Here is a 24,977-nt window from a genome sequence, read left to right as displayed (position 1 = left end):
ACTGTGGGTTGTTTAAGACGAAAGTTGACCCATATCTACAAAAGAACTAGTCAGAATATGAAATTAAATGACAACAAATTCACTGGCCAGCATTTCATGAATGACGTTTAGGGGGGAAAAGACACTTGTTCTCTTTAATATGTCCATGACTAATATAAAACAAAATGATGGAAGTGAAACGAAGAAGAGATTTATGCAACCTTGCTGCATTTTCAAAACACCAGAGCTGTGCAGATTAAAGACACACAGTGATGCTTTCATAAACATGTTTTATATTCAATGATAGCACCATGATACACCATACATTCAAGCACACAATTTGACATGCCTCAAATTGACATTGTAGTCTCACACAATGTGACATTCAGTGAATGTATACGATCATTTGTTGCTGCACATCTAAAGGCGTCTTATGACGCAGGACTGACCTGCCTTACTTCACCTATCCTTCTTGTAAAGCAGGAGGTAGATTAATGTGATGACAGCAGGAGCCCCATTACAATGACTAACACAAACCGGTCTTAATGTGCAACAGCACAGCATGAAGACAGATGAGAACCAACAGTAGTAATGTTGATGAAGATGTCGGAAACAACTTCCAAAGAGCTGACAAGAATCATTGTGATTGGATGAAAACAAATGTGCACATTTCAACATGTGGAAAAGTAGAAACAAGCTAAGCCTAGAGTCCAATTAGAGGGCCAAACCTGTAGAATAGCACAAGGTTCTTTGTCACCAGTGGTTGTTTTCATGTTTGACTGCTGGGTTATTTTTTTAGGTCAGACTCTGCAGCATTTAATGAAGAAGTGAAGGAAAAGAGAAAAGAGAAAAGAAAGTATATTTCTACAAAGCTAGAGGGTAACTGAGAGAATTAATGCATGCCTTCAAAAAAGACAAATTCCAGTAATCTAGGAACCTGGTGGAGTAAAAACCAAAAAGTAGGAAATCCAGATTCAGTGCTCCTTTTTACATTGCTGTTATCTGGTGAAAAATGTCGATACAGAATATTCCTCTCTACCAGAGAATTCTGTCAACATATTCTAACCAAGATAGGATATTAAAATTCATGTGTCACACACACAGACATTTTTGAAAGCAAAAATGAGATAACAACATAAAGCAAGAAACTGAAAACAACAGAGAGGTGGGCTGGCGTGAGTCACACACTGAGCCAAACCCTTTTTCAGAAAAACTTTTTTTTTGGCAACACATTGGAGGTGTTTCATTAGTTTCTAATTAAGACAGTGAAAACAGTCCATGAAGCTTATTCCATATTCACAAGTTTGTTTGTTGTTGTTTCTTTTACTTGGTGCTAATTTCTGTCTTTAGGTTTAGTGCCAATGCAAACAATATCAGCGTATTCCTTACAGACTGTAACACTAACTAACACTTGCAGCTAAATTTACAAGTGCAGGCAGGCACACACTCTCTCTCTCTCTCTCGCTCTCTCTCTCTCTCTCTAACCCTCTCTCTATCTCACACACACACACACACACACACACACACACACACACACACACACACACACACACACACACACACAAACAAACACAGAAATGAAATCATGCTATCGGACATTTTGAAACACTGTGTGTTTTTGTCACCTTTAACCCCTAACTGCAACCCTACAACCTTAACTCTCACTCTCACTCTCACTGTGCATAATTTTACAGCTCTGTATCTTGATTGTAGTGTAATATTAAATCTAAAGACTTGCGGGTTCCACCAATCCCACTTAAAATCAACACTTCAAACTGTGGATCACTGCAGCTTTCAATCACCTTCTGCTCATTATTTTGGGTAGTTGATCTATCTGGGTAGCTCTCTCTGATCCATCATACATAAAAGAAGTGAGCCACCCAGAGTGGTGGAATAACTATAGGCTAAAAGGTGGGTAGATATTGGATTTAAAATCAACAGGTCCAATGTAAAAGGTCTCTTTCTAATATTAGCCATTTCTCTTCCACTATGTTAACCAAAATCATCATTAGTTTCTTCTGTGGTTGTCTAGTTTCTGTACTAAAAAATATTATTATTTAAACTTGCATTAGCTGATTTATTGGCTACTTAGGGGCAATTAAAGCACAACACTGACATAACATCATCAACTAAGCTGACATGTTGTTTAACTGTAACAGAGCAATTATCATTTGTTTGGAGTCGTCTTTTTTGCCACCTAATGAATTTAAGTCCAATATTCACTCTCCTCTAGCTCTGTTTTTGCTCTCTATCAACTCCTGAGTGAAATATCTGGATCTTTAGCTGCTAAATGTGCCACCGCATTCAACATGTAGTCACTATGTCTGTCTGCTGTTTTTGATGCTGGGCAGTGAGTTGGTTTTTAAAGTTTTTTCTCTGGAAAAAGCTGCCTACTGCGATTGAAAATGACACAAGAGCACTGAGAATGAACCAAAACAATGAAGTTGTGCGTCAGACAGCTAAACAATGAACTGAAACTCACAATAAAACTTGATAAAGCTCACAAGTTTACAGAAATTAGAAAAGTTTGCCAAGGTGATGACATCATTATAGTCTCAATAGACGAAAATAGGTGTAAGGTTATGGCTCCGACCACTCTTTTATTCTTATTATTTATTTCTTTTTCTCTATTATTCATCACATACAGGCCAGGTTTTTGTTTTTGTTTTTTGTCTGCTATGATGTTTTCAATATATATTATACTGTGTCCACTCAGTAAATGATTAAATTAAAGAAAGGCTTTTGAAGCAAACACACAAAATAACTTAATGATGACATGCAATGTCTGTAAGTGATTTTAATTACCTGGGTACATGGAGGGTGTAACAAATTACAGCATGTCTGTGGATTGTACTCTACAAGTACTGTAATAAAAGCTGATGAGTGATTGTTGATTTCATGCTTCTAACTCATTTATATCATTGTATTTATGCATTCCCCTGTGTTTTAGGGGTGTGAACAAGAAAACGTGTGTTTGCATGTATGTGTTTGTGTGTATTAGGCTCTCTTAAAGAGCATAATTAGATGCTTCCATCTAGTCTCTCATCAGCTCTTCACTGTATGTCAGTTGCAGAAAAAATAACACCACAAAAACATGTTAGGGCATGGGTGTCCTCATGAACATCGAAGTATTATTCAGAATGACATTGACACAAACACACAAACACACACACACCCATACACACACACACACTAACACACACACACACACACACACCTGAGTGTACCTGAAACCCAGTCTTTCTCTAGACCTTTTCAAGACACGAGCATAGGCCTGCAAACATTGTATTATGTCTTGAGATTGATTTCCCATGAGCACAAAATACAGTAGATGTATACCCTCTCATGTGGTCGGCTTGGCTGAATTATAACACTGGTTGACATCGTTCATTTCCTCTATCCCTGGCCTCATATCAGACTCCAGTGCTGCTGACAGGACTTGATTGAGAGGGAGAGAGAGAGAGCGAGAGAGAGAGAGAGAGAGAGAGAGAGAGGGGAGTCTAAATCAGTTGGTATATGTGTGTGTAGGTGACTCATGTAAGTATAGAAAAGGCCTTGAGAGAGAAAAAGAATGAGAGCGAGAGAACAATAGTTTGTTTTGTGTGTGTGGAGCTGTGCAAACTTATGTGTGAAGTAAATGTGTGTATGTCTTCTGGCAGCCTTGTCCTGTGTTCAGCACCACAATATTATGCTAATGTATGCTAAAAAAATGTACAACCCCTACATACCAGTTTGGGATGTAAGTAAGAAATTATACTCTTGAACTGCTTCCTTTGGATCTGATATACAGCAAGTGTGCCTTCTTTTGATGAAAACCCATAAAAACACTGGCACAACCACCTCTAAAATGTCAACCTGTAATGATTCATTCTTTAATCTTTGAATGATTAATGTTAAGCTTTGTGACAACATATTTTATAGATCATCCAGTTGCTCATTTAAGTATGGGATTACGAATTATTGTCAACCCATAAATTGAATCCTTTAGTTAGTCTGAAAACATAAAAATCACCATTTCAGGTAAATGTTTCCACCAGCCAGTGCCAAAATGTAAGAAATGCAAGCAAAAATGCCACATTTAATGATACAAATTATACAATCATACGGAAATCAACCATATCTGTTCAATTTAGCCACCCAAAAAGCTTTGAACAGGATTCGTATCATTCCTGTTTTTGTAACCATCGGTTGTATTTGTCAAAAAGCCTTGACTGAAATATTCAGGATCAAAGGACTAGCGCAAATACATCTTACAACATTCAAGGACACTGCAGGTTGTTGAAATATTTGATTTTCATCCCATGACCAATAGTAGACAGGTTCTTCTAATACTAAATAAGAGGGGTACATTCTATTTATCCTCTTATATAATTCAATTACTACTTCAATTCAGATCTCAACTGTACCAATGTTATTATTAAATGGGAAGCAGCCATTTTACATTGTCACAGCTGACAAAGATGACATGATTTCCAAATTATTCTTCATTCAATGTTTACCTCACTGAGTTTAGCTGTAACAAAGGAAGGATAAATACACAGTGCACACCAGAGCACAGGTTATTGTCTGTCAACATGTGTGTGTGTTTGTGTTGGGAGGGGCTGAAGATCATTAACACACAGAGGCCTCAGGGTCAGATCGTTATAAATACTGTTAAGCTGAGGGGCAATAGGAGGCTGTGCGTGTGTGTGTGTGTGTGTGTGTGTGTGTGAGAGAGAGAGAGAGAGAGAGAGAGAGGGAGAGAGACGGAGACAGAGAAAGGTGGCGTATCGGTGGGTCCACTGGGAGTGACTTGGTGAAATGAGGATGGAAGTGTAGGGATTGTAGGCAGAGGGAGGGAGAGAGAGAGAGATGGACAGGAGAGGTGAAGGTATAAGTGGGGTCAGGTCACGACCCAACACTGTTAATAGACATGAAACCGATGTTTAAACTGGTGCAGACTGGAGCTCCTCGCCGTCTGCTGCGAAAAATACATTGCCTTGCTTCCAAAGTTCAGGTCATGACTGAAAGGTGGGTGGCAGGAAGATAAGCCCTAAAACTGTCAATTATGTCATTGTTTTCAGACTAATTTATCCTTTTACTTCCTCCCACACTCACTGAGCTGTGATTGTTTTGTTTTCTGTGAAATTAAAGCGGTGAACACAAAGGATGGGATTAAGCTGTTAAATACGTTATTTTAAGGACAATTCCAGTTTTATGTTAAAATAAAACCCAATTCAATTTGGCTCTTATTTGAATAGGTTTGGTTTGGCTATTATTTCTATTGGTTGTGAAACACTAAACTCATCACAATAATTGCTGCAATCCAGGAATCACAACAAGATTACCATGATTGAGTCCGATTGGGCAACACATGGTCACACATTTTATTCAGATTGTGTAAATTATTTTAATTTGAGGTAAAACTGGCAAGTATGGCACACTAAATTTGAATGAGGACATCAGTCTGACATCAGTCATTGTTTTCTCATATAAATAGATTTAAGTTTGGGTAAAACTTGTATGAACATCTTATGACTGTGTCTCTTTCTCTATGTCCCCAGGTCCTCTTCTAACTCTTATATTGCACATTATCCAGTTGAAAACCATGCAGCACTTGAAGAACATGGAAATAATTGTTTAGGTACTTGCTCTCAAATGCTTCGCCTTATCCTGTCACAGTTAATAAGGTGACTTGGATTGTGGCTTTTTCATCACATCAGACAATGGTGTCAAATTAATTAATGTTAAAAAAAATTTGGCAGGTGGTTGAGTGGCTAGAGCGTATGCCATATATGCAGCCAACCCCAGTTCAAATCCCAATCGGAGCTCCTATGCTGCATGTCACCCTGAACTGAATCACTGAGCGGTGCTAATATGGGCTAACATTAGCTACTTTAGCTAAATTATCCTAACTGGGCAGGTATCATAATCAAGAAATGTTAAACTTACCACAATATTGTAACACTATGTGCGAGTCAGGGAGAGCAGCAGGTGAGAAAACTGTCAATCAACGCCATCAGGTATCGTAAGTCCACAAAACATATTAACAGAGAAATAATTTCAACGAGTGCACTTATTACAAGCCTGAATTTAGCTTTTTGAATAGGAGCCAATTGGAGCCAGCATCTAGCAGCTGTCATTTGAATTGAACTGTAAGGTACTTCGTCTTTGGCTTCAGCCCTAAGCTGTGGTAGTTGCCACTTGGTACAAATTGGAATGATGACCAAAAATAAGACCCATGTTTTATGGGACAGGAATTCCCTTTAAGTAGCATTTTTAGTAGCATGAGAGCATAAAAGTAATGGTCACCAGTTTCCTCAAGTGAAGAAACAGCAATATTTTATGAGCTGTTCTGGACTGCCTCTGAGTGTGATGTCGCCAATCTACCTCTGAATAAAGTTTGTGTACTGCAACAAATGGCCTTGTGTCCATCTGTCAGGACAGCTGTTTCTGTCAAGGGAGGTTGGACAATACTGCCATCCAATCACAGTACAGCTCATGAATAATGACATTATTAAATTTATCTCCTCAGTCCACACAGCCTGCTTTATTAGGGCTTTATGTTGAGTGCTAGGAATTAGACACAGATGTGTTTTGTCGATGTACAGTAGTTATACAACCTTGTCAAGAAAGTAGGAAAAAAACCCTCCCCTTTGAATGTCAAGGGGATAATAGAAACATAAGTGTTGTATTGTGAAAAACAGGTGCTGACATTTCGGGACACCCACTCTGTTGTTACAGTTTTTCTAACTTGTACAGGAGAAGCTGCAGCTGTAACAGAATTTGGAAGCTGGGAATTAACTGTAATTCACTCAAAATGCAACAAAGTTTCCTGCAAACATTTGTTGATGTGATAGCTATTGCAAGGAAAACAGCAGATGCCACACAACAATAACTGTGAGTCAGACACAATGTTCACAATGTTTTGTAGCGATGAATATGTCTGTGTGGACAGTTCATTCTTTAGGCCTGTTAAGTCGGTGCGGTGACACCAGTGTTGTTGTGGGAGCCTGAGGGCTTTAGATCTGGAGTGGAGCAGGAGTTTTATGGCAGGGGCCTACACTGGAACTGAGTTAAAACGATGACTTTGAGTGACTGTATTGATCTGTCTTAGGCTCTCTGGGTACACCTCAGACAAACTGAAGCCATTTACTGCCGCATGTTGCCCAGGGCGATGGATGTAGAGAGACTATTATGGGATTTAAGAACATCAGGGCCTGTCAGTCAGTCTGTTAAAATGCCTAAGTTGTCTTCAAGATTCAAGATTGCTTTATTTGCCCCTAGGGAAATTTATTTTGGACATAAAGGTTGCCACGTTGCCTGCTTATGTCCTGAGCTTAGAAGATTCAGGCAACTTTTCTTGTATTTAATTGGAACCCTGTATCACCTATCTCTGGGAGAGGTCAGAGATAATAATAAGTGTCCTCAAAGAGCATATGGAGGGAGGGATAATTCCTCACACACATCACTTTCATTGTTAAAAGGACCAGTCTGTTTATTTGTGATTTTAACTTAACTGATATGTTATCAAACCAAGCTGAGATTCTGTAATGTAATATACTTTCTGTCACAGCATGATAAAATAACTTCATTACCCTCTGCCAAAATCCAAACACCCTTAGTCTGTGCAAAAAGTAAAGTTAATGTTGGAGCTTAGTGCAGACAGAATTCATGCAGACATTCAGATAACGATCAACATTTGCATGCAAATATTTTAAAAATAAATCTGGGTAACACAAACATTATGGACCGGTAGCTGAAGATAATCCTCCAGATATCCTGGATCAAAGCTAATTAGGGCCTGAAAAGTCACCAAATTTTGCACACAAGCCAGGCCTGGTGAAAAATTTGATATTTCATAGTGTTGCAAAATGGCTCAATACACCCCCTCCAAAATTTAAAAAAATCGGGCCCCTCACCCTTTATTTAAGGAAAAACACAAAATTAGGTACACATATGTATCATGTCAAGACCCACAAAAGTCTCAAGGACCCAACAGGAAATCGGCCATTTTGAATTGAAATTGGCGATTTTCTACATTTTTCACACATCGTATTTGAATGAACTAGTCCCAGGGATTTTATTACAAAACTTAAACTTCAAGCTCTGAAACATCTTGAGACATTGTGGATGAAAAGTTATCAAAAGCTTTTTCCTCCGTTATTCCTGGTTGCCGTGACGACGCAGCGATGTCTCACCATGAAATTTCAAACCCTCATAACTTGACTCCACATGGTCTGAGCTTTGCCAAATTTCATATGCTTGTTCAGCGTCCTGGTCTGAACACATGCATAGTCTTATCTTTACTGTCAATAATAGCGCCACCTACTGGCGACAGGAAGTAACTTCATTCTTTCACTAATTACTCCCAGAATCTTCAGTATTTACACCTGAAATTGACTCAGTGAAGACATAAGACCATCATCAAATACTGATGCCATGACAACACGTTCAACGCCATGCAATACGATTACAGTTTTCAGGGGCAAGGTATGCCTCCACGGTCACGAAACGTGACACACACGTCTGCCCGATCACTGCTGCTTGCAGCTTTAATTTCTTCTGTTTTCTTATTGTTTACAGTACAATGTGATGATGGTCATCATACCATTTTACAAACTTAAAGCCAGTGATGTCAGGGTCTGCATCCATAATTTCAGATCAGATAATGTTTGTATTACTCAGACCTGCTGGGTCCTGTTGGTAATAAATGAGCGATACCACCTGACGATATATGAAATCTGTCTGAGCTTACTGAGAAGGATGTGTGGCTGGTGTAGGCCTTGGGGTTTTCAAAGTGTTGCAAAATGAAGTGTATTATGGTTAGGATTGCATCATCAGTGCCCCAGTTGTCCTTATTATAGGCAAACTGATAATCTAGCTGTCCATGTATGTTTGACTTCAGCTTCCCCACCATTATCTTTTCCAGACACTTCATTACAATAGAGGTCAGGGCTTCTGGTCTATAGTCATTATTTTCCTGGGGAAGAGGACTAATGAAAAATCGCTGTTTTCCAGAGAGATGGAACAACATTTGATTCAGCAGACCTTTGAAAGACAGAGAACCAGGCTGGTGTAAGTTCCTCTGTACATGTCTTCAAAAAAACACTGAGACACAATTAAGGCCTGTTGCTTTATTGGTGTTTCTCTTTTAAAAAGTTTTGTGACTCCTCTGTTAAAAATGTCTATCCTAACCCTAACCCTAACACAACCATCAATTGCGGTCCAACCAGTCATAGTTTCAATGCTCTCAGTGGACCAGACTTTAAGAGTTGTACGAGGAAGTTTGCTCCTCTTGAGTGTTTTGATCAGAAATGAACAGCACTCCAGCACTATTTCCATAGCATTTGTCAAGAATTTTACTGTTTCTAATGCCACATTTAATATCCTATTTAAACCCAGGAATTTTGCCGAAGGAGGAATAGCAACACCAGTTGTTCTCGCTCAGATGGATTTCACAATTCAAGATGTCTTGATGGTGTTAATGAGATCAGAATGCCAGATTGCCTGAAATATGGGGTTCAGATACAGTGATGATGGACCTCCTAGATACGGTGTCATACTAGCTTTAATATGGTTAAAATATCAGAAAAAGATCAGATTGAACAGGCAAGCTCCTGTTTGGTCTTTGTACTGCAACCATCTTGGCACTAGCTCAGAATATTATTTTTTTTGCACATTTTTTGATAATTTTATGGGGACAAAGACAGAAATGTTGGCTTTAATAACATAATTTGCATGATGATGACAAACCAAGATTAGTAAATTCAAAAAGGCAAGAAATTGCCTCATTTCGACCCTCTCCTCTAATTCTGGCTTCTTTGGATGTTTTATCAAAGCAGCGAGCAGTCAGAGGAGCAGTCAGTCAGGCTTCAGGGCAGAGAGGAGATTGCTGCCACTGTTGACCCCAAAAAGCCTCTGTGACCCCTTAAGCCCTTCACAATATGCACACAGACACACACACAGACACACACAGACACACACAGACACACACACAAAAACAGATGACTGGTAACATGAACCCTGCGGTCTCTAAACTGTGCTGTCACCCTGCTGAACACAGGAAGTAATCTATCGATCCAAAGGAAGCGGGAGAGAGACAGACAGAGGAGAGACAGCAAAAAGGAAAGGAAGTTTAAACTGAGAGGATAGAAGAGTGGCAGATTTACTGCATAGCTGGCCGATGGACGGAAGAATAAACAGAGAGAAATATTGTGGAGGGAAAAGTAATAGATGCAAATTAAATTTTAGTTTTTTGAAGTCTGAAGGGGTCAAGACTCCAGCAATACTCATAGTTTAAAGAACTAATTTACTATGAGACCAAAATGTTATAGCTTGTGACCTTCAGCAGGTTCATCACTGACCCTCATGAAAGGTGCACAGGAAGCAAGTGAAGTTGTACCAGAAATCAGTACTCAAAAATTTTAATAAGCCATGGAGCCTACACTTGCACACAAATTTCCGAGAAAATTAGACACATTTTGGTTATTTCAAACAACTGATTTCTGCATTATGAGTTTTTCTCTCTGGTTTAATGTGAGGCGTGTCTCAACTGGAAAAAGATGATGTCATATTTCCCATACACTAATCAGGATTAAGCAACATTTGGATTCAAATATCAGTTAATAGTAGCTTGGTGCTAACCAAGTCCTGATGGAGCAGATTAGCTCTATTTTTTTGTGTTAAAGTCTAAAAACTGAGGATGTATTTTTCCAAACCTTTACTTGATTGTCTCTTATTCAATCATGAATACCTAACTGTAATGTTATAGAAAAATATAAAAGATTGCAGGTTTGCAGGGGCTTCAAATGTTTGTAACGTAAGCTTTGAATGTTTTTTCCCATAGGATTCAAACATTATACAATTTGGACAACTGAATTGAATTAAGAGGACAGCATGCAGCACATTTCATTATATAACCTATTTGCAAGAAGTTTTACCTATCACTATATAGACTGTCTTTGCTTCATTTCAGGGACAAATGGCTTCAAACGATGAATAGAATTTAAATAAATGGCTGTTCATAATGGATCCATACCATGAGACAGAAAGAAAGAAGGAAAGAGAAAAGGTTGTAGATAAAGAAGCAAACAAGGAGTATAAAGACTAGATGGGTCAAGGCATGAATAGAGGATAATGAAGAATAAAGGACAGGGGATATCATCGATAGGTAGAATTTCCTCTACACTGCAGTTAGGTAAATGTTCACATGAATATGCAAGTACAAGCCAAATCCTCCTGCTCTTTGGCCTAATGCAGAGGCCTACCACATTCGCCTTTTCTCTATACTAACACCCTCACTGGTAAAAATAGACATTTCTCTCTCTGCATCTGTCTCACTTTAATATCTCCTTTCTCATCACCATACACGTGTCTACCACCCCGCTTTCTTTCATCATCCTCTTGTTTTCTTTCCCACATCCTCCTCTGTCTCTGTCTTTCTTCCAGGTTGCCCCCTCAGTTTGATCTCTTCTATTTTTAATAATCAACCCACATTCACCTTCTCCAATGACATACTGGAAGACCAATTCCTCAGAGATGGTCAGAGATGTGAAAAAGAAGAAGTGAGCAACAGAAAGATTGTGTTATTGTGTTTCAAATGTTGTGATATCAGGCAATAACATGAATAATTATTCACTCTCAAAATCTCAAATCTGAATATCTTTTTACCTTACACAGACTGTACTTCTTAACCAGTGTGGATTCGTATGAAGTACATTTTCTCAAATACTAAGTACTGTACAAATTTGAAGTCGGCTACTTCAGTATTTCTGCCGATTTATGTTTTTCAAACTTAAGATTTTATGAATAGTATTTATTTTTATAGATTAAACAACCCAACAGTATACATGAATTTAAATGACTCAGTAACAGTAGCAAATGCTTCTCATGCGTCAGTAATAAAAAAATCAGTAATATGATATTTAACCCTTATGGCCCCTCATGGGAGCCTGGACACACTGCACCCTTTGAACAGCTCAAACATACTTTAACTTTTCATAATTTTATGAGAATTGATTTGAATCAATGACAAGTATCAAAAGTCAGCCACAGATAATTGTGTCAGCTGTAAAACCCAATGCAGTTAAAAAATAAATTGGGTTGTCATTTTCTCTATCTGTGATGTGTTGACAGTATGCTTCTCACTCACCCTGTCCAAAATCTCAAAGTGGTCTATTTGGATGTCTGTGAAAGCAGTTTGTTCATAAGAGGTCTAAAATTGAGTTAAATATCTCTGGGGTCTGAACGCAAGATGAGTAACATCTCCTTCATTAACAGTGTGAGTCAAGTTTGTCTTAAAAGCAAGGATTACTGCCTCAATATGCTCTTACAAATTGAGTTTTAAAAAGGTCTGTAGAAAAGGAAAGCAAGTATTTAAAGAAAAAATAGACAGACTTTTCAATTATTGGTAGCCATCGGAGGATACCAATTTTGAAGAAAACAAGAGTATTTTTACAGTGCGGTATTGTTACTTTTACTTAATTGAAGGATCTGAGCATGTCTTACCACTAAACCCATCAGTGCTTAGTTTTCAGCCTAACTCATCCTACTATTGTATATTAAAACTCATTAATCCAATGAGTATCAAAGAAAAAAGGTCTATAGTAGTCTGGCCTTTACAAAGAGTGACAGTGAGAGCTCATCACTGACAACAACACTCTTAAAGTATTGAAAATCCTTACAGTTGCGCAGTTAAAAAAAAAGGGAATGATAACTTGATGACTTGAAACATTATTGCTGTCTGTACATTTAGACAGACAGAGTCAAAGAGACATAAGCTGGAAAAGATGATTAGAGAAAATAGGAAGTACAGTACAAGAGGATTTGGATGCGGCATTGATTTCAAAGGCAGGACGGCCACAGAAATATTTGGTTTCATTTATTGTGTCTGACTGAGCCTTTTGTTCAGATAAAGAAAGGAACACTCCGTGCAAAATATGGAGTGACACACAGTTGCACACCTAAAAGCTTGTGCACTTTCAGATGAAAAAGACACATTTACACATGAAGAACACCAATAAATGATTTACTTTATTGAAAAGAAAAACCTTTCTTCTGAAGAGTCAAATATCTTTTTCAAATGAACCTTTTGAGCAATAATACAGAACAACTTCTTGAACGCAGCTTTAATGCCACAATACACAGTTTACGGAAGAGCTTCATGGCCAAAAAGTCCTAGTCACTCCAAATATAGTGTTTTCTGTGCAGCTTGGCCATGAAATATTGTCTTTGTTTTTACATGACTCATAACTATTTTGGCAGCACAGAGGTATGAAGGTAAAAAAAAAAGTTTTAGAATTACAAGATGAGACTTTAGGGACTGATGGAGACATATAAAATGAGGTATGGTAATGTATGTTTGTCACAGCCACAGCTGGGTAAATTGGGCACTTGGTAACAGTTCACAAAACAACAATAATGTGTATAAGAATGTAAAAAAAAAAGACAAATAAAGATAAAACATAAAACTTTCAGTTTTAAACCCCATTATATTGTACTATCATATTTCCCAGTGTTAGCATTATCTTCTAGCTCAAACATCTTCAAAAATTTCCCAAAAACTCTCAGAGTACACAACTTAAAGTACAATGGTCAAACACAAAGTATGTACAATTATGTGCAAAAAAGTCAAAGCAATTTAACCCTAAAATGAATCTGGCAATAGTAGGAATTGAGAGTGTATAGGACATTTAATCATAACTTCTGAACTGCACTGTATTGTGTTTTGTTTAATTGTATGGAGGAATGTTGGTTGTCCAAACCCTAAAAATAAAAGTGGTCCAAAGGTAGCTAACCAAATACCAAATAATTTTCATGCAGCTCACAGTGGAGCAAAAACCTGACTATAACCCATGAATATAAAACAGCCTTACAATGATTTTGTTCTTTCTTTTAAATTATGGATTTTTTTATTCATGTCTGTCTTTCCGTGTGTCTGGGCCTGGTGTTTCATACATCTGACCACTCAAATCATTATGTCGAGAAAAAGGCATTGGTCATGTCCCATTTGGTAGCTGCTTTTATCCAAGAAACTTGCACTAAACAGTGATGAATACAGCCCTAACAATAAGATTGCAGGCTCTAATACATGCATTGTACTTATATGAAAAAAACATAGCTTCTGTTGAACTGTAAGCACTTGTGGTGAGAGACACAAACTGTATCTTGAGAAATAATACATTCAAGTTGCTGATGAAGCTACACGTTTCTGACAGTTTCAGACACAATCACTGATCAATTTCCCATCAGTAATACAACACACACACACACACACACACACACACACACACTTTCTCTCTCTATATGTCTTATATACATGCTGATGCATGCACATACATAAAATTGAGACACCAACATATCCCAATTGCTCTTCACTTTCACTTTTTATCAGGAATTGCTTGGGGGCTATTTTAATTGATTTTATTCACCTTTTTGCTTTTTAATGGTTATTTGGTTTCTGATGCCTAATTAGCACTTTGGCAGACTGATTTTTTTTCCCCCAAGCCCCCAAAGAGAGTAATGGGATGTTTTTGTGTAATTTTGAGAATTTTAATCTTTTGTATTAATTCAAATTGAACTCAGCTTGCAAACTAAACTGACTGCAAATGACCAACCAATAAATATTTCCCCTTTTCTGGATGCTGTCTAATTCCCATTTAGATTTTCAGATTTCAATCAATTTCACACTGCAAAAGCTTCAGAACGTTTATACTCGAGTTTCCCTAAGATTTTAACAAACCATATATTTCTGAAGTAGTTCAAAATCTACAAATCAATGCAATACAAAGTAATGAACCCTTAAGCTGAGGTTGACACTTAATGCAGTTTGAACGTCAATGAAAGTCAATGACCAGCACTTGAAATGTGAATTTTCATACATCAGTGAAAGTGCACAGCCAGTATTTTCTTATTTATGCATGCAGCAGTTACTTAAATGTGCACCCTTAAAATAATATGATTTGAAAACATCAGCAATCTGCAAACATGATGGTTTTTTTATTTCATTTTGTTTTTCAAGGTTCCAGATTAATTTTGTTGCCTGGTTTGACTGTCTGGGGTTTTGGATAAACAAGGTTGTGTTCTATTAAACAGGAATTCACTTCAAGAAAATCTCCTACACCGGCACAAGTGTCTGTATTTTAACCCCCGTAACCCTCTTAATCAAATATTCCCTGTACATCTGCCCTGACCTCAATCTCAGCCGTGTGTGTGTGTGTGTGTGTGTGTGTGTGTGTGTGTGTGAGAGAGAGAGAGCAAGAGAGAGAGAGAGAGAGAGAGAGAGAGAGAGAGAGAGAGAGAGAGAGAGAGAGAGAGAGAGAGACAGACAGACAGACAGACAGACAGACAGACAGACAGAAACAGCAGGAGAGTCATCCCACATACTGACTTGACATGTGCACATATGGTGGACCACATGCAGTTAAATGCTACCTACTGTATATATGGATATGTCATGCATATGAGGTGCACACACATGTGCATCCAATAATTAATGTATGTGTGCATTTGTGAGTATAAGCATATATCTGTCTCTATGATGTAAGTGAGCTGTACAGCGTTATATCTATTTCTATAAATGGAGATGTCATTGTGTAAGGAAATGTGGACATAGAAAAGTCCTTCATATGTGTATATTTATAAATGTCCAATACACGTTTTCTATGCACAGTATGAATGTTTTTGCACATGTACTGTTATAGACGAATGTGCATGCATGACTACATCGATCTTTCAGAGAGGCCATGAGTGGAAGCCAACTGATGATTAATTTAACAGAGATTTCTATTTATGATCTAGTGCGTGTCACTGTGTGTCTGAATGGGATACTGACAAGGTGTGTGCTCCCTAATGAAATACAGACAAGTATGTGTAACATCTTAAACATCTTGCACTGTAAAATTGTTTTCCCAAAAATCTTCCTTAGATTCATAGAGTTGCAAATGTTCACTATAAGGTAGCAATAGGCAAGGGAAGGAGAGGGGGGAAAAAAAATCTGTTTTGTAACGGATGTACTGGATGTTTTGACAGGTGTGGTAAATACCTGCAAAACTAATTTGACGGTTACTCTGCAGTTTGAGAGCAGGGTGCCTCCCAAACAGTCAGGTACTATACTCTGCCACCCCTGGTGTTAACAGTCCCTAATAATGACTTTCAGAAAACCTGCTCAGCTCATCGCTTAGTTAACCTTTTTTTAAGGATTTGTTGCTCACAAGAGCGAGTCAATTGGAAGTGAAGCCATTTTCTCTCAAATGCATTCCCGCATCAGTTTTATTGCTGGTTATGAATGTGACTTGCTGCAGTGCAGGCTGCACTAACAAGAAGCTGCTGCCAAATTCAAACAAAATCACTTTTTTTTCTGCAGCCCACAAAGTAGTGTTGGTTACTCGATTTAATGAGCCTCAAAACTTCTTTAAGCTGTTGTCTTCTGTTCTTTCAGTTCATTAGGATCATCGAGAGTCGCTGCAGTGGTTGAACGTCTGGATGTTTGGATTTGATGTTTATAAGGGGTAGTACAAAGTCTAAACAGGGAAGATGGTTTGGATTTAAACAGGACCATGAACACAGCATTGTTTACAAACCAATGCTCATTTTGTGTGTTTGTGTCTCTAAAGGGTTTGTGTTGTGAAGAAATATTGCACTAGGAGGTTGAGTGGTGGCATACAAAATCAGAAGCCAAGGTGCCTTAATCTGCAGAAACCTGTGTGTGTATGTTTGTGAGTGGGTGGGTGGGTCTGTGGGAGGTGTGTGTGTTTTGAGGGAAGATGTAGGTTAATGGATGTCTCTGTCCCTCTGATATGAATTATTCATCCAATGGGAGGCTTTTATGTGTCTCTGAAGGCTTCCTCTGATTGGTTGATCAGGCTGCTGCATCCTAGAGCTCCACTTGGTTCTTCTGCCTTTAGAGGCTTATAATGGACAGCATCCACCTAACGACGGTCTGTGTGTGTGTGTGTGTGTGTGTGTGTGTGTGTGTGTGTGTGTGTGTCTTCATTTCTCATCAAATGTTTTGTTTGTTGTGTTTTTGTTTTGTTGGGTGGACATGTGGATGCTCCTCTCCTTTATCTTCCCCCATTTTCAATTTTCTCTATATCACTCTCTCCCACTCATTCTCCTTCTCACAAACTCACACAGACACACACACACAGACACACACAGACACAGACACACACACACACACACACACACACACACACACACACACACACACACACACACACACACACACAAACAAACAAACAAACAAGCAATCTTTCTCTCTGTCTTTTAGTCTCTTGTGTGTCCGTATCCATTAGCTTGAGACCACCTCCACTGGGATGTTCTGAAACAACACACAGCCTGAAGGGAAACACAAACAACATCAACAAAAACAAAACAACTGTAAGAGAAAGAAAACAATAATAATAATAATAATAATAAAAATAATAAAGAGGTCTCAGTCGCTGGTAGTGTCAGTGCCACAGAGAATATTGTCACTTAGTATTTGTTATGTAAATTGTTTTTTGTAATGTTGTACTGTAGGATGGAGAAAGAACACAAGGCTTTTAATAGAGCTTTTTCTGCTTTTGCTTTAAAATGTTGCTTGAAATTACTAGTAATACAAATTTTCTAAGACTTTAAATTTCCTTTTTTTAATTAATTTTAAAAATTAATAGTAATAACTGAATGCTGAACAAAGGGTTAGGGAGTTTTATGTCAGTATTTCCAATGGAACTTGATGTAAATAACCTTGTATTGTTCTTCCATCTGTACAGTGAGTTATGGATTTTTAAAAACCTACTGTGGTGTTAGAACAGACAGGTTTAGTAAATTAGCCATGTGTTATTCACAACAGAGCAGCACCAGATAGTTTTTTGTTCTTGTTTCCCAGTTCAACAGTATACTCATATTGTCATGAAATAAAGGCTTGGGAGTCCTAGCTTCATCTGCCCATGGGGTACATTTTTTGTCAAAGCACCACTATCAGTGATGCAGTTTTTTTTCACACACAAAACTGTGTTAAAGGCTGTGTTGTTGGTAATTTGGGCATGATGGAGCCACCATTGCATCAAGAGGGTACATAACATCAAATACTAAATGCATAAAACTACATTTAGGCATCCGACAGATGGACAAGATAGTGAACAAACAGGCTCTCAACAACAGCCCAAACCTGTACTACCCCTTATTGATGGATGGACATGTTAAGAGAGATAGAAATATGAGAAATCGAAACTTAAACTCAAATTCAAATGAGAGAAATAGAAACCAAACGTCTGATAGTATCATAGATGATCTCCTCTCCAGAGATCAGAGTGTAGATGAAGTCCCATCGTTCACCTTGAATAAAGGTACACACCCACAACACCCATGTGTATCATAATGTGAAGTGTATTTATTTATCAGTCTTGCAGTAAAGGTCACAATCAATCTGACAATTTATACAAACTCTCAGCATAGCAACATTCCAGTCAAGTGTTTATTTGTTTAATGTGACCTTCTACCACAACATGCACAATAAATCTATTGACCCAACACACAACTGAACTTGACTTTACACTTCTCAACCTTCATGCCGTACCACAATCAATTGAAACATTCATACCTGCTTACAGTGTTGGGAAGTAAGAAGTTATATGTAACGGTGTTTTGTAAGTGAATTACATGATAAATGTAATTGTAATTTGTTGTAAATCCTAATTAAATTACAGTTACTAATCAGTTGTTGGTGAATACAAAGTGGTTACATCCAAATTAATCTCATGATACCAGACAATTGGAGATGTCCACCCACTGAAGCCTGGGGATTTCTAAATGCATAGTAGTTGACTGAATGGCAGTGTGAACAGTCACTAACAAACCTACATCCCTTGCATTCTGTCAAAGAAACTCCTTACCAGAAATTATGCTCTCCCCCCATTCTCCTCTATAGTGAACTGCATGTCACCACCCCAATATGAAAAGCCACTCTAAAGATTTTGGATTGGTTCTGTAATGCAGGGACTCTCTAAACTCTCTAATTGTTTCCATCCAGTTTAAAAAAACCTGCCCTTAGCATCTATGAGTGAAGTGTTTAGAGGCTGACCTGTGAATCTAGATCCCAATATAGTCTTTTTGGTAAAAATCGTACATGTATGTTACAACATTAATACATTCTTTTGTTTACAGACAAAACAGATCAGCAAAGACAAAAGGATAAAATTAAGTGCAAGACCATCAAGGGTAGGATTGCTTACAAGGAAGCAGTCTACATCTAGACAGGCTCCATTCATGTGCTCAAAATTTGAAACATTGTTTTTTATTGGTTATCTTGTATATTTTTATATGCCAATCAAATCAAAGCACATTTCAAGCAATCTGACTCTGCTACACCTGCAAACAGCTGACCACATCAAGGCAGGTTGACATATCACTGAACATGGATACCTTTTAGTGCTTTCAGTGTGTTGGTGGCTGTGCTTTAGAAATAAAGAAATTACAATCTTAAATACAGTAATAGTGAAGAGAGAGTTTGAAAGTAATCACTGTTGAGGTTTGTTGTTGTGAGGTTTTACACTGCCTGGTTTAAATGAATGTTTTTAGGACTTTTAAGCTTCATTGTCCAGTTTAAAACATATTACTTGTTACATTTTAACAGGGTAACGAGTAACAGATGCCCTTTTACATTTCAAAACACTGCCTGCTTGTATGGCAATCTGATACCACATAGCACAGTGGCCCATTTCCAACTGTTTCTTCAACTTTTATAAAAAACAAAAACAATCCGCTGCTGGTTCATTCTTTGTTACATTCTTTGTGAAATTACAGGCTGACAGCAACACCTGGCATGTCACTGGTGGAGTCTGTGCCAGCCAAACATAACAGCCTTATCTGTGTTGGAGGGTTATGTGTATCTTACCAAGCTGCTAGTTTAAGACAGATACAGAACCAGCCAAAAGAAATAAAAACCTCTGCTGGATGTGGCATTAAGGTTCAAATAAATTCCAAATATCTGAGCGAAAATGAGAAATGTCCCCACAATATCCATGGACATTGTTTGTGTGTGGAAAAACTGCTGGAGAGAGAAGAGAGTCACGCCTCGCAAAACATCAAACAGATGACGGGAGAGAGATGGAGATGTCAGATTCCAGGTGTGTCCCAGCAGTAGTTTCAATTTAATTTCATGTAGCAAACCTTATTTCCTTAGGGCCTCGGTTACATTTGTAGTGATTTCCTGCTGTAGCGCCACAAATGTCTCACACAATAAACACGATGCTTTGAATCATTTGGGCTACTCTTATTGTTTGGCCTTGTATCCCCCACAGTGTTTAAAAGTAAATTTATGCAAACTCACGAGGGCACTGGAATTTAAGGTCTTGTTTAACAGTGTTAGCAATTTTCTTATGTTGGTGATGCGACCCCCCCCTTCCACAGGAAGGAGACACTTTTGTCAAGCAAGAAAGAATTTAGGAAGTCCAAAGCTGCACTACATTTTCTGTAATTGTTTAAAAATCCTGCAGCAGTAAGTGCCTGTTAAAATAGAGATGTGTTCCTCAAGGTATACTTCAGGGATGACTGAAACGTGTGCTGCTTGGCCGGATTTTCTATTCATCTTCTTTTTTTCAAATTTGTTATTTTTCTTCTAAAATCTGGTAATACTACCTCTGTTTTGTACCTCTTTTGGAAAATGAATTGTAGGAGTATGGCATAAAAGATAAATTGTGACAAAAATACAGCATATAGAACATTATAAATATGTGTTAAAAACACAATCATCAGACAATAATGTCAATATTGGATAAGTCTGTAAACCTTGGATTATGGTCATGACAATGTTTTTCAAAATTCTTGTTTTTACAATATCTGCATATGTGAACAACAGTATGGTTAATGTGCAGTACTCCCTGCACTGGCACTGCTAGTAAATTGTGAAGCACTGATTTGTCCACAATTCTGAGGAATATTAGGCTTTTAAGGGAATTAATTTTGTCCAGGTATGCTGGTCATCTGCAGCTCATCAAACATCATCATCACTGTGCCTGTTTCTGCTTGTACTATTCCTCCCTGCATAATGTTTTACTTATCCACTGAAAACATAGCCTCAAATATCCAAAATGTGTTGTTTTGACCATTATTTATGGCTGCTATTGAAGCTCCACAAATTTTGTGAGGAGAATGTTTAAATGTCCTGTATATTCTTCCCAATAGAATGTGATTATTTACTTTCCTTTCATTTGAAGCAGTACCACTGGAAATGTTGGGTTTGCATCTGCAGCAACTCAACACAACTCTGATATGGCAACAACTTATTTGTGTCCAAGTGGCCAAAAACCAATTAGGCCAGAGGTTAGAAGACTTATCCTCACACTCTTTTAGCATCTCTGTTTGCATGAATCTGCAAACATGCTCGTTATTTCTCATCCTACAACAATTTCACCACTCTGGCTGCAGGATGGAGTAAGAGGGGTGTGTAATTAGGGAGCTTGTGCTGTGGAAATTAAGTCAGGCCAGGCAAGTAATGGCTGAGACGTCTGTCAGGATGGGAATGTAAAGGAGAAAACCATTCCAGACAGCTGACACTTTATGATAAAGGACAGGGTGCGGCAAGCCAAAAACAACAACCTGCTTTCCCCCTCAAGCTGGGTTTGTCATTTCTCTTTTGTGAAAATTGAGAGAGAAATCCAGAGGTTTGGAAAAGAAAGACAAAAACAAAAAAACTCATCACTAACATTTACTTAGCTACAACTACAGGGTCCACAAAGACAGTAACCCCACCCCAATATTTTCCTCTCGCGTAAAGATTCTCATGATACTTCCCTGTCACATCATGACCTACAGTTCATTAGATGATGATGATGATTACATGTGATGCTCTTATTTGTACCTTTGCTTTATGTTACAATATAGCTGAATACTTGTGTAGGTGTGCAATGGAAGCCTAGTGGATTAACAATCCCAGGAAACAGCAGTGGAATGTAACATCGGAGGGAGGGGTTTATTGGTATAGCAGAAGGTTTCCATATGATGTTTTTTACATTTAGCAAAGCCAGAAGTAGGTCAAGGTCCCACTATTCAACTACTGTATAAAAAGCCCTTTATCAGTCCAGAGAAGTTACAGCTTTATACTAGAACATGATGTAAATGTTCAAATTTATTGTAGGTGCCACAAAGTAACAATGAGTCAATGACCTGAAGTCAAACAAGCTGAGCAGCTGTTTAACTTGCTGAAGATTAGACTGGAGCCCCCCAAAACAAGCAAGGACTTAACAACAGTGTCTTTTTCAGCAGGGGTGATGTTGTGTGCACAGTTTGAACAAATTCTTTCTTTTTTTTCTAGTTTGATGATCTAATTTCTGGTTCTTATGTCATAATTCTAGTGTCTTAAGAAAATGTGCTAAATAAAAAGCTTGCCATAATTAGTAGCATGACTACCTTTTCACCCTATACTACTTCTCTGGAGTCTGAAACCATTAGCACTACGTTTGCTCTTTCTAGCAGCATTAGATGAATTTTCTGCAAAGACGTGCCCCTACACTGCCTCTGATTGGCTCTGACCCTGATATTCTTACTCTAGGCCTAACCATCATGAAGGCTATGAGTACTACCCAGTGAGAGGCAGGGTAGGGCAGGTCATTCTGTTGTCATCATAGGAAAAATGTGGTTACATGACACTCTCTGTAGCTATGTGCTGTGTGTGTGGAAGGGGTGGTGATCCCCAACACTGCTCAACACTAGCTCTAGTCAGCTGCTTGAAGCAGAGTTCTTGTCATGATGATTATGTACAATGTAAAATATCAGCAGCAGTTCATCATTAAGCAGTGGCTCTGTGCTGCTGTTGAAAGCACATAGGCAAGGCAAGGCAAGGCAGCTTTATTTAGAAAGCGCATTTCATACACAATGGCAACTCAATATGCTTTATATAAAACAAACATTTAACAGTAAGAATTGGAAACAAAAAACATAAAAACATGCAATTTGAGAAATAAAAATAAAACCCAAACATTAAAACAGACAAAGCCACGTTTCCTTGAAATCAGAGGTACAAAACCAACACACAAACTGTCACTATCCCACTGGAATACTTACTGCCTTGTAACTTTACAGTAAGGCAGTAAGTATTCCAGTTCAAATGTATGTTTTCTTAAGTGATATATACATCTAATGAAACATACAGTAGCTTGGGGCACAGTGTGCAGACATGTTTTTCCTGGACCGGCACCTGTTAAAAGGTTTATAACAGGTGAGCAGCCACCTGTTGTTTGACTCTGTGTTCAATATTTCAAAACACATTGCATTTTTGGCATTTGATGAGTTGGGTTTTTGATGCTCAGTATCTCAAAGCAGCACACACAAGTTACTCTTTCAAGTTCAAAAAAGGTTTAAAAGGTAAAAAAAAGAAAAACATATCAATGTCACGTTTGGCTGCCAATCATTGAGTCCCTGTAGACGAGTGAGACATGCTTTTCTTCCTATGACTCACATCATAAACAAAGCCAGCAAATGGGGCAAAAAATCTGGAGGCACAATGCTGCAGTTAATGAACTCGGGCTTTACGATTTGACGTCTTTTGTCTGCTCCCATATCCTCCTCGACTGCTGAGTTAAGTCTGTCCCAGGTGTCGCTTCATGTCTCCATGTTTGTGTGTGTGTGTGTGTGTGTGTGTGTGTGTGTGTTTCTGAATGTAGTGATTCACTCCTCTCCTAGACTCACTAGTGATAATGATTTAGTTTTGTAGCAGCGCAGGTTGGCAATGACGTAGGTTGCCATGGCAACAACGTGCAACGAGCAACGGAAGTCGACCATGTCACGCTGCAGACCTTCTGATAACTACACATATAGGCACACACACACACACACATTTTCTGTCTACAGCTATCACACAGACTTTTTTTGTCTCTCGCTTTCTCTCATACACACAGTTTTATTACCAATACTCTCCAAGTGCCTCAAGCAACAACATACTACTATGTTTAAAGCTCGTGTCAACAACACCGGGCAACATTCCCATTTCAACCATACTCACTTCACAAAAAACAAAAATCTACTCAGCACATCACACAGACAGCCATGTAACACATCGTTGAAGAATCAGCCTCCACTTATTTGTTCATCCAACCATCACACATGTATGACAGATTTCGACGTTAGAAAAAAAAGATGCATCTCACCAATGTAGCTCTGCTTATTAAAAATAACTCACTGGCTCAGGGAGACACTGTAGATTTGACAGTAGTTTCTTTTCATAGTGTGACTAATTTCTTTATTAAAAAATTTATGTTTTTTTAAATATTTATTTCAGTGTTGACTCTATAAAATCCATATGTGCTATAAAAAAAACCTACTGAAATGTCCTATATCACTTTTTCAAGCTCACACATGCTGAACCTACAAATTTTTCTCTGGAAATCCGTTTGTGTTTCAGCATGTCAGCTTCATACTACATCTCGCTTGGTTGTGAGTGTTTTTTGTCAATTGTCTTATGTCAGCTAAACAGCCATAGACAGTACAGCAGAACTGCAGGTCAGCAGTTTTATTTTAGCTCTAACTCTGTAAATATACCACTTTATCCACATGTCTAACTTTTTTAGGTGAGAAAGTAGCCCTTTAGATCCACAATGTGACGCTAATTTGTCCAAATAACATCTGCTTAAAGTTTTGTTCCTGCGAATTCGGAGCCACTCAAGTTAGCCGTAGCGAATAACGCACTTCCGGTCATTTTCACAAAATAAAACACCCGTTGCCTTTTATTATTAAGAAAACCATAACGATAGAGTTGGTGCTTTTATTTTGAAAACAGGAAGCGAACATACCCTCGCTGTAACTGACTTGAAACCACCGAGGTACATTACATTGTAACGCCAGTGGGAGTAGCAGCAATGTCTCTGCATGTACTGCCTAATCCTAAACACCGATTGGCTTGTGTGTGGTGTCGTCAGAAGCAGGAGAGGCTCACGGTCGTAAACATCTAGTCACGTGTACTCTGAGATGGACGTGCAGGTCAGGAAATGACGTAAACGGACCGTATATGGTTTGTTATTTGTGTTATTACATTAAGTGTT

General features: G+C 38.2%; 1 protein-coding gene across 1 annotated transcript in view; it reads right to left on the bottom strand.

The window, feature by feature from the left end:
• The window catches only part of ntrk2a (neurotrophic tyrosine kinase, receptor, type 2a), an 84,093-nt gene that overhangs the window by 26,278 nt on the left and 32,838 nt on the right, over positions 1 to 24,977 (bottom strand). The window lies entirely within an intron of this gene.

This window comes from Scomber japonicus, chromosome 9 (assembly GCF_027409825.1).
Source record: "Scomber japonicus isolate fScoJap1 chromosome 9, fScoJap1.pri, whole genome shotgun sequence".
NCBI lineage: Eukaryota > Metazoa > Chordata > Actinopteri > Scombriformes > Scombridae > Scomber > Scomber japonicus.
The sequence above is the reverse complement of the archived record's forward strand: the minus strand, read 5'-3'. Positions and strand labels throughout refer to the sequence as shown.